The following is a 7,543-nucleotide window of genomic DNA, read 5'->3' as shown; positions in this document are numbered from 1 at the left end:
TATATATATATATAATGCCTTTTGAACTCTATTAAATTAAGGTAAATACATTGTTTGTTCTCTATCAAAATCTTTCATTTGCTAAATATGCCTATCAGTAGTTAGCCTTCAGTAGTTTGAATCTTTTATTTAGCTGGTAGTAGTGGCGCTCGCTGTATTGCAGTAGTGCGAGTAACGAAGATTTTTGTGAGGTAAGTGATTTGTGAAACGTATAGGTTAATGTTAGTCAGGGCCATTCTTTTGTACGGATTTTTGAAAGTCAGATTGCGTTGCGCAAAAAATATTGTGTGTCAGTTTAGTGTTGATCAGAATAAGTAATGTCTGAGAACGTTCAGTTTTGCTCTGGTGTTTGAAAATCAAATAACATAAGATGTTTATCAGCACAGTAAGTCATTAATTTTTCAAAGGGGACGTTTCATAAGGTTACGATCAAGAATTTACTATAGTACAGAATGAAATGATGTTTTAAATGATGCAGAAATCAACATCCAAGTGATTGTCAATTCTTGACCTCTTCGCACCCATGCCACTGCGCAGAAAAACGCGACTGAATATTCAAGCACGAAGCGATGGTGCCAGACTGAGCCAGCTAACCTTAGACTGGAAGCTTTGCTTAAGCGCTGAACATAAACTGGATTTATCTTACCAGATATCTTGTTTACTGAGGTAACAAAAGTCATGGGCTAGTGATACGCACATATACATATGACAGTAGTATCGCATACACAAGGTATAAAAGGAGAGTGCATTGGTGGAGCTGTCATTTGTACACAGGAGATTGATGTGAAAATGTTTCCGACGTGATTATGGCCGCACGACGGGAAGAAAACGGACTCTGAACGGGGAATGGTAGTTGGAGCTGGACGCATAGGTCATTCCGTTTCGGAAATCGTTAGGGAATTCTTTATTCCGAGTTCCACAGTATCAAGAGTGTGCCGCGAGTACCATATTTCAGGCGTTACTTCTCACTACGGACAAAACAGTGATCGACGGCGTTCACTTAACGACCGGGTGCAGCAGCGTTTGCATAGAGTGTTAGTAGTAACAGGCAGAGAATATTGCGTGAAACAACCACAGAAATCAATGTGGGACGTACAACGAATCTATCGGTTAGGACAGAGCGGTGAAATTTGGCGTTAATTAGCTATGGCAGCAGACGAACGACGCGAGTGTCTTTGCTAACAGCATGACATCGCCTGCAGCATCTCTTCTGGGCTCGTGACGATATCGGTTCGACACTAGACGACTGGGAAACGTGGCCTGGTTAGATGAGTCACGCTTTCAGTTGTTAAAAGCTGATAGTAGGGTTCTAGTGTGGAGCAGACCCCACCAAACCATGGACACAGGTTGTTAGGAATGCACTGTGCAAACTAGTGGCCGGCCGCTGTGGCAGAGCTGTTCTAGAGCTTCAGTCCGGAACCGCGTTGCTGCTACGGTCGCAGGTTCGAATCCTGCCTCGGGCATGGATGTGTGTGATGTTCTTAGGTTAGTTAGGTTTAAGTAGATCTAAGTTCGAGGGGACTGATGACATCAGATGTTAAGTCCCATAGTGCTTAGAGCCATTTTTTTGGAAGCTAGTGGTGTTCCATGATGGTGTGAGCTGAGTTTATATGGAATGGACTGAGTCCTCTGGTCCAGCTGAACTGATCATTGACTGGAAATGGTAATGTTCGGTCACTTGGAGAACGTTTGCAGCCATTCATGGACTTCAAAGTGGTTGAAATGGCTCTGAGCACTATGGGACTTAACATCTGGGGTCATCAGTCCCCTAGACTTAGAATTACTTAAACCTAACTAACCTGAGGACGTCACACACATCCATGCCCGAGGCAGGATTCGAACTTGCGACCGTAGCAGCAGCGCGGTTCCGGACTGAAGCGCCTAGAATCGCTCGTCCAAAACGCCTGGTTCCATGGACTTCATGTTCGATGGAGTTTTTATGGCTGGCGATGCGCCACATAACTGGGCTACAACTGTTAGCGACTGGTTTGAAGAACGTTCTGGACAATTCGATTGAATGATTTGGCCACCCATATCACTTGACATGAGTCCCATTGGATAGTTATGGGACACAATCGAGAGGTCACTTCCTGCACAACATCCTGCGCAGGCGGAGTTACGGACGGCTATAGAGGCAGCTTGTCTCAGTATTTCTACTTTGGACTTCCAACAACTTGATGAGTCTATGCCACGTCTTGGTGCTGAACTATGACGGGCAAAAGGAGATCCGACACGATATTAGGATGAATCCCATGATTTTTGTCACCCTTCATGCATTTAGTGATAACTATTCAGGAACAAAATAGTTCAAATGGCTCTAAGCACTGTGGGACTTAATATCTGAGGTCATCAGTCCCCTAGACTTAGAACTACTTAAACCTAACTAACCTAAGGACAGCACACACATCCATGTCCGAGGCAAGATTCGAACCTGCGACCGTAGCAGCATATTCAGGAACAAGGCTCTCCATCAGACAAGGGTGACTTCCTCAGACCGACTCCCGACCTTGAAAATGCTATCTCGAAAGTCGCTCACCGACTCACAGTGGGAACCAAACTAGACGTAGAAATGTAATGTAACTGCCAAACCTCTTCTGAATAATGAAGCTACGTGCCTTCAAATCCGACCACCAACGCTACTTACTGAGAGCAAACTGATTCGCCGAAGACTAAATACCGACCCAGTGACTTAGCAAAGAGTAAGCGAAAAAGCTTGAATCGATATATGTTGAAACTCGTTAACACAAGGTCTCAAAGACAACAACGAAATTAATACTAAAATTCACAAAAATGTAGAACAGACCGTGAGGAAATGAAAGAGGCACGTAAAAGCCATCTTTCTGTCTATAATGGACAGAAGTTCATTCATAACTAATTTACTGTCCCCCAGGAAATTTTTTGCACTCAGATTATTCTTGGAACCGAGAACTTGATGAAACACGAAGTAGAATGATCTGAGATATTTAGCGAGCCATGGAACGTGTGTAAATTACCTACGAAAGATAAAATATCTGTATGACAAAATAACTGAAGAAAAAAAAAACAGATCAATGATCAGCGCCCTCTCTCGGCTCGGCCAACAGGATGTTACGTAGACGCGCAGCGATCGTAATGACTCAACAACTAGAGGGCTTTTATGCATCGTGATATGTCTCCTATAGGATGCTGTTGTTGTTGTGGTCTTCAGTCCAGACACTGCTTTGATGCAGCTCTCCATGCTACTCTATCCTGTGCAAGCTTCCTCATTTCCCAGTACCTACTGCAGCCTGCATCCTTCTGAATCTGCTTAGTGTATTCATCTCTTGTTCTCCCTCTACGATTTTTACCCTCCACGCTGCCCTCCAATACTAAACTGGTGATCCCTTGATGCCTCAGAACATGTCCTACCAACCGATCCCTTCTTCTAGTCAAGTTGGGCCACAAATTTCTCTTCTCCCCAATTCTATTCAATTCTTATCCAAATTTAAAAGTCTGCTACATGTATTTTACCAAATGTATTTTCATCATATTATGATTCTTAGGTAAATGAAGAATACATCTAAGCCCACAGTAGCGCACGGAGGCTTTCAGACAGTCGTTCTTCCCGCGAACCATACGCGACTGGAACAGGAAAGGGAGGTAATGACAGTGGCACGTAAGGTGCCCTCCGCCACACACCGTTGGGTGGCTTGCGGAGTATCAATGTAGATGTAGATGTAGATCTATGAAGCATATAGGCAAACATATTTCTGGTAGCTACTGCACTTCAGTATGTTTTGTACAGTAACGCCAGTTTCAAAATGACTGTGTGGACGATGTGACCTATTTTACACCATATTTAAGTTTTACATGACGATGCTTTGCTGAGTGTGTTTATATGTTTTGGCGATGTCATTACGGCTTTATCACATTAGAACATGGTGCAGAATAGGTACGATTTACCTTATTTTGTCTGTGCATTTCCCAGTTTTTATGAGAGTATATCGTGATATGAAATACTGTATTGTTTGGAAAGATAGTGTTCATCCCATTAATTGTTTGTCGTCTTGTATTACGGTAGTACCGCCTCGTTTTCTTATTCCACTTACTGGCGTCACTAACTTCCTGCCTTACTTGCCCATGAGTGGCAGCAGCAGCGCGTATGGATAAGCGCACTGTCGCACCATCTCTGGAGCAACCGATAGTATTTCTGGGTCGTCGTGTGTCTGGTAGTGGGTGAGTAGGAGACGCACCAGCAGTGCAGTCGCGACGGAGCAGCAGTCGCGGACGGACCAGCAGTCCAGTCGGTCGGTTGGCGTGGAGCAGCAAGCAAGCCCCCGTCGTGTGGAGTCGGGCTGGAGCCACTGGTGGCGTGCAAACATTTTTTGGAGTGTAAGGTGCTACTTGGGAGTGCTACGAATTTCGTTGCCCACCGATCTTGGACATGAAATTTGAGTCCTCACTTAACTTACTATCGAGCCTCAACTGGTTACATTTCTTCGTTTGATCCTGGTTGTCGCTTTTGGGACATTCCCGCGAGCAACAATGTGTGTGTATTTAAGTCGCCTAAGATTCCAGCCGTCTTCCTGTGAAATTTAAGCCGGCCGGTGTGGCCGTGCGGTTCTAGGCGCTGCAGTCTGGAACCGCGTGACTGCTATGGTCGCAGGTTCGAATCCTGCCTCGGGCATGGATGTGTGGAGTGTCCTTAGGTTAGTTAGGTTTAATTAGTTCTAAGTTCTAGGCGACTGATGACCTCAGAAGTTGAGTCGCATAGTGCTCAGAGCCATTTTTTGTGAAATTTAACCTAATTTATTCCCTGTTATGGAAATTCACCAGCCGTATCTTCTGCCTTGTGCCCGTTAACGCTCCGGTTACCTGCCCTGGTCGTTGAGGTAATTTTAGGCAGTGTATTTTCCTCGTCGTGTTGTTGCTGTCGAGCGCGGCGTGTAGTTCGACAGCTGAGGTGTTATTGATCGTAGTGGGCGTCAATATTCTGTGTATCATGTATTGAAATTTTGTGGTCGTTTTGCTGGTTGTGTGGAGCGAACTGATTTGGTTGATTGGTCAGTCGGCTCTCTGTCGGTTGGGTTGCCTCCAGATTAAGAAGTCATTGAACAGGCTTCCTGTCTCAACTAAATGGGCGTTAGTGTTACAATCCCAGACCAACCCTTGGAAACTTCTGAGTGCCGTTCCTTGTGTGTTATGTAATATTTTCCCTGTTTGGATTGTAGCTATTTGGTTGATGTGTGGCTTTCAGCCGAGTATCAATATCTCTTAAATTAATGTTCTTGTCTTGCCCTTAAGGCATGAGATTGTTATATTTTTATATGGGGCCTTCAGCCGAATTTTACTGGAGGGGTTTTAAGATAAGGCCTTCTGCCCTTTAAAATTGAAACTCTTCTTCTAGGGCTTAAGCCGTTAAATTATCTGTTGGAGAGCGGCCTTCAGCCGAGTTTTAATATCTCTTAAATTAATCTTCTTCTCTTGCCCTTAAGGCGTAAGTTTGTTACGTTTTTGAATGGAGCCTTCAGCCCAATTTGCACGAAATGTTTTAAGATGCGGCCTTCAGCCTTTTGACTGAAACTCCTCTTATTGCTTAATATGCGACCTCCAGCCTAGTTCCATTCAAATTAAATTGCCAAGGCCTTCAGCCGATTAGATTGAAGATTTAGAAAATATTCTTGGGTGAAACCTCCAGAAGAACCTTGTATTTCAATTTTGTTGAAGCCTTTTGTCTTGGATTTTGAATGCGGCCTTCAGCCGATATAAAGTTAATCAAAGTCGATTAAACTTTTGAGTGTTTTGCATCCTTGTTGTAATATTGTGTGTTGATAATTAAAGTTTGTATGTTGAGTGTAACTGACAGGAACTCATTTTGGCCCCTTTCCACACCCTAATCCGCTCTGTCCTGCTAGCCCAGGCATTTCAGACTGTCCAGTAGGTGTATATTTTTTTTTACATTGTAGATCTGAAGATGGTCATTACTGATTGAAACTTGTCATCGTTGAAGGGCTTTATATTGTGATAAAAGACTGGAATAAAAGAACATTTGACAGTACTTAGATCACTGTTTGTGTTTGCGATTATGTTGCAGCTGGTGCAAGCGTAAGTTAATGTGAATGAGTGGGAAAAAAGCAAAAACACTCTGTCGTCAGGCCACAAGTGGCCCATCGGGACCAATCGACCGCCGTGTCTTCCTCAGATGAGGATGCGGATAGGAGGGGCGTGTGGTCAGCACACCACTCTCCTGGTCGTTATGATGGTTTTCTTTAACCGGAGCCGCTACTATTTGGTCGAGTAGCTCCTCAATTGACATCACGAGGCTAAGTGCACCCCGAAAAATGGCAACAGCGCATGGCGGCCCGGATGATCACCCATCCAACAGCCGGCCACGCCCGACAGCGCTAAACTTCGGTGATCTGACGGGAACCGGTGTATCCACTGTGGTAAGGCCGTTGATGAGTGGGTAGGAAATCAAACCTGTAATGTTTGGATACAGCATTAGTAATGTCCTGCCTGACACAGTCATTTCGTTTAAATATCACGTCGTAACATTGAAAAGCGATATGAAATGGAAGTAGCAAAACGGCTCTGAGCACTATGGGACTTAACATCTTAGGTCATCATTCCCCTAGAACTTAGAAGTACTTAAACCTAACTAACCTAAGGACATCACACACATCCACGCCCGAGGCAGGATTCGAACCTGCGACCGTAGCAGTCCCGTGGTTCCGGACTGAAGCGCCTAGAACCGCACGGCAATGGAAGGAGCATATGAGGACTGTGGTAGGGATGGCGAATTCTTGAATATTGTACGAGTGTTTGGGAGCCGTACCAGGTCGCATTAAAGAAAGATATCGAAGCAATTTCAAAGTGGGCTGTTACATTTGTTACCGGAAGGTTCGAATAACACACAAGTACTACGGAGATGCTTCGGGAACCGAAAAGCGAATCCCTCAAGGGAAAGCGACGCACTTTTCGAGGAAAACTATTGATAAAATATAGATAACCCGTATTTGAAGCTGACTGTAGAAGGATTCTACTGCCATCAACACAAATTTCGCGTAAGGACAACGAAGACGCGAGAAATTATGGCTCATACTGATAATATATCAGCAAAGTAAATGACTAGTAATGGTACGGAGTACTTCCTCCACGTCCCTACGGTGGATTGCGGAGTATGTATGCAGATGTTGATGTGGATACGTCTGTCACGGATCTCCTTTGACGAAATTATATGAATTGCTGAAGAAAACAAAATCTAGAGTTAAATGAAAAGTAACATTTGAGGCCGAGTATTAGCCCGCAGTGTGTTCATTTCTCTGAATCACAGTTCCACGCTCTTGCTCTTCGCGGTAAGTGCTTTTGGTTCCTAGACGCCCTACCTGTCCTCATACAGGTGAGTCACTAACTATTGCCTCCATGAATAACTCCAAAAGTATGGTAAGAGCTGAAAAGTTTGTGGGACAAAAGTTGCATGGGACAACGGGGGCCATAATACGTCGTTGGTTTTTTTGTCGCTAGATCGGCTCGCGTCAGAAATATGAAGGTCAACTCATTTTCTGATAGCGGCTATCGAGATGAA

The sequence above is a fragment of the Schistocerca americana genome, chromosome 5 (genome assembly GCF_021461395.2).
Source record: "Schistocerca americana isolate TAMUIC-IGC-003095 chromosome 5, iqSchAmer2.1, whole genome shotgun sequence".
NCBI classification, from domain to species: Eukaryota; Metazoa; Arthropoda; class Insecta; order Orthoptera; family Acrididae; genus Schistocerca; species Schistocerca americana.
The sequence above is the reverse complement of the archived record's forward strand: the minus strand, read 5'-3'. Positions refer to the sequence as shown.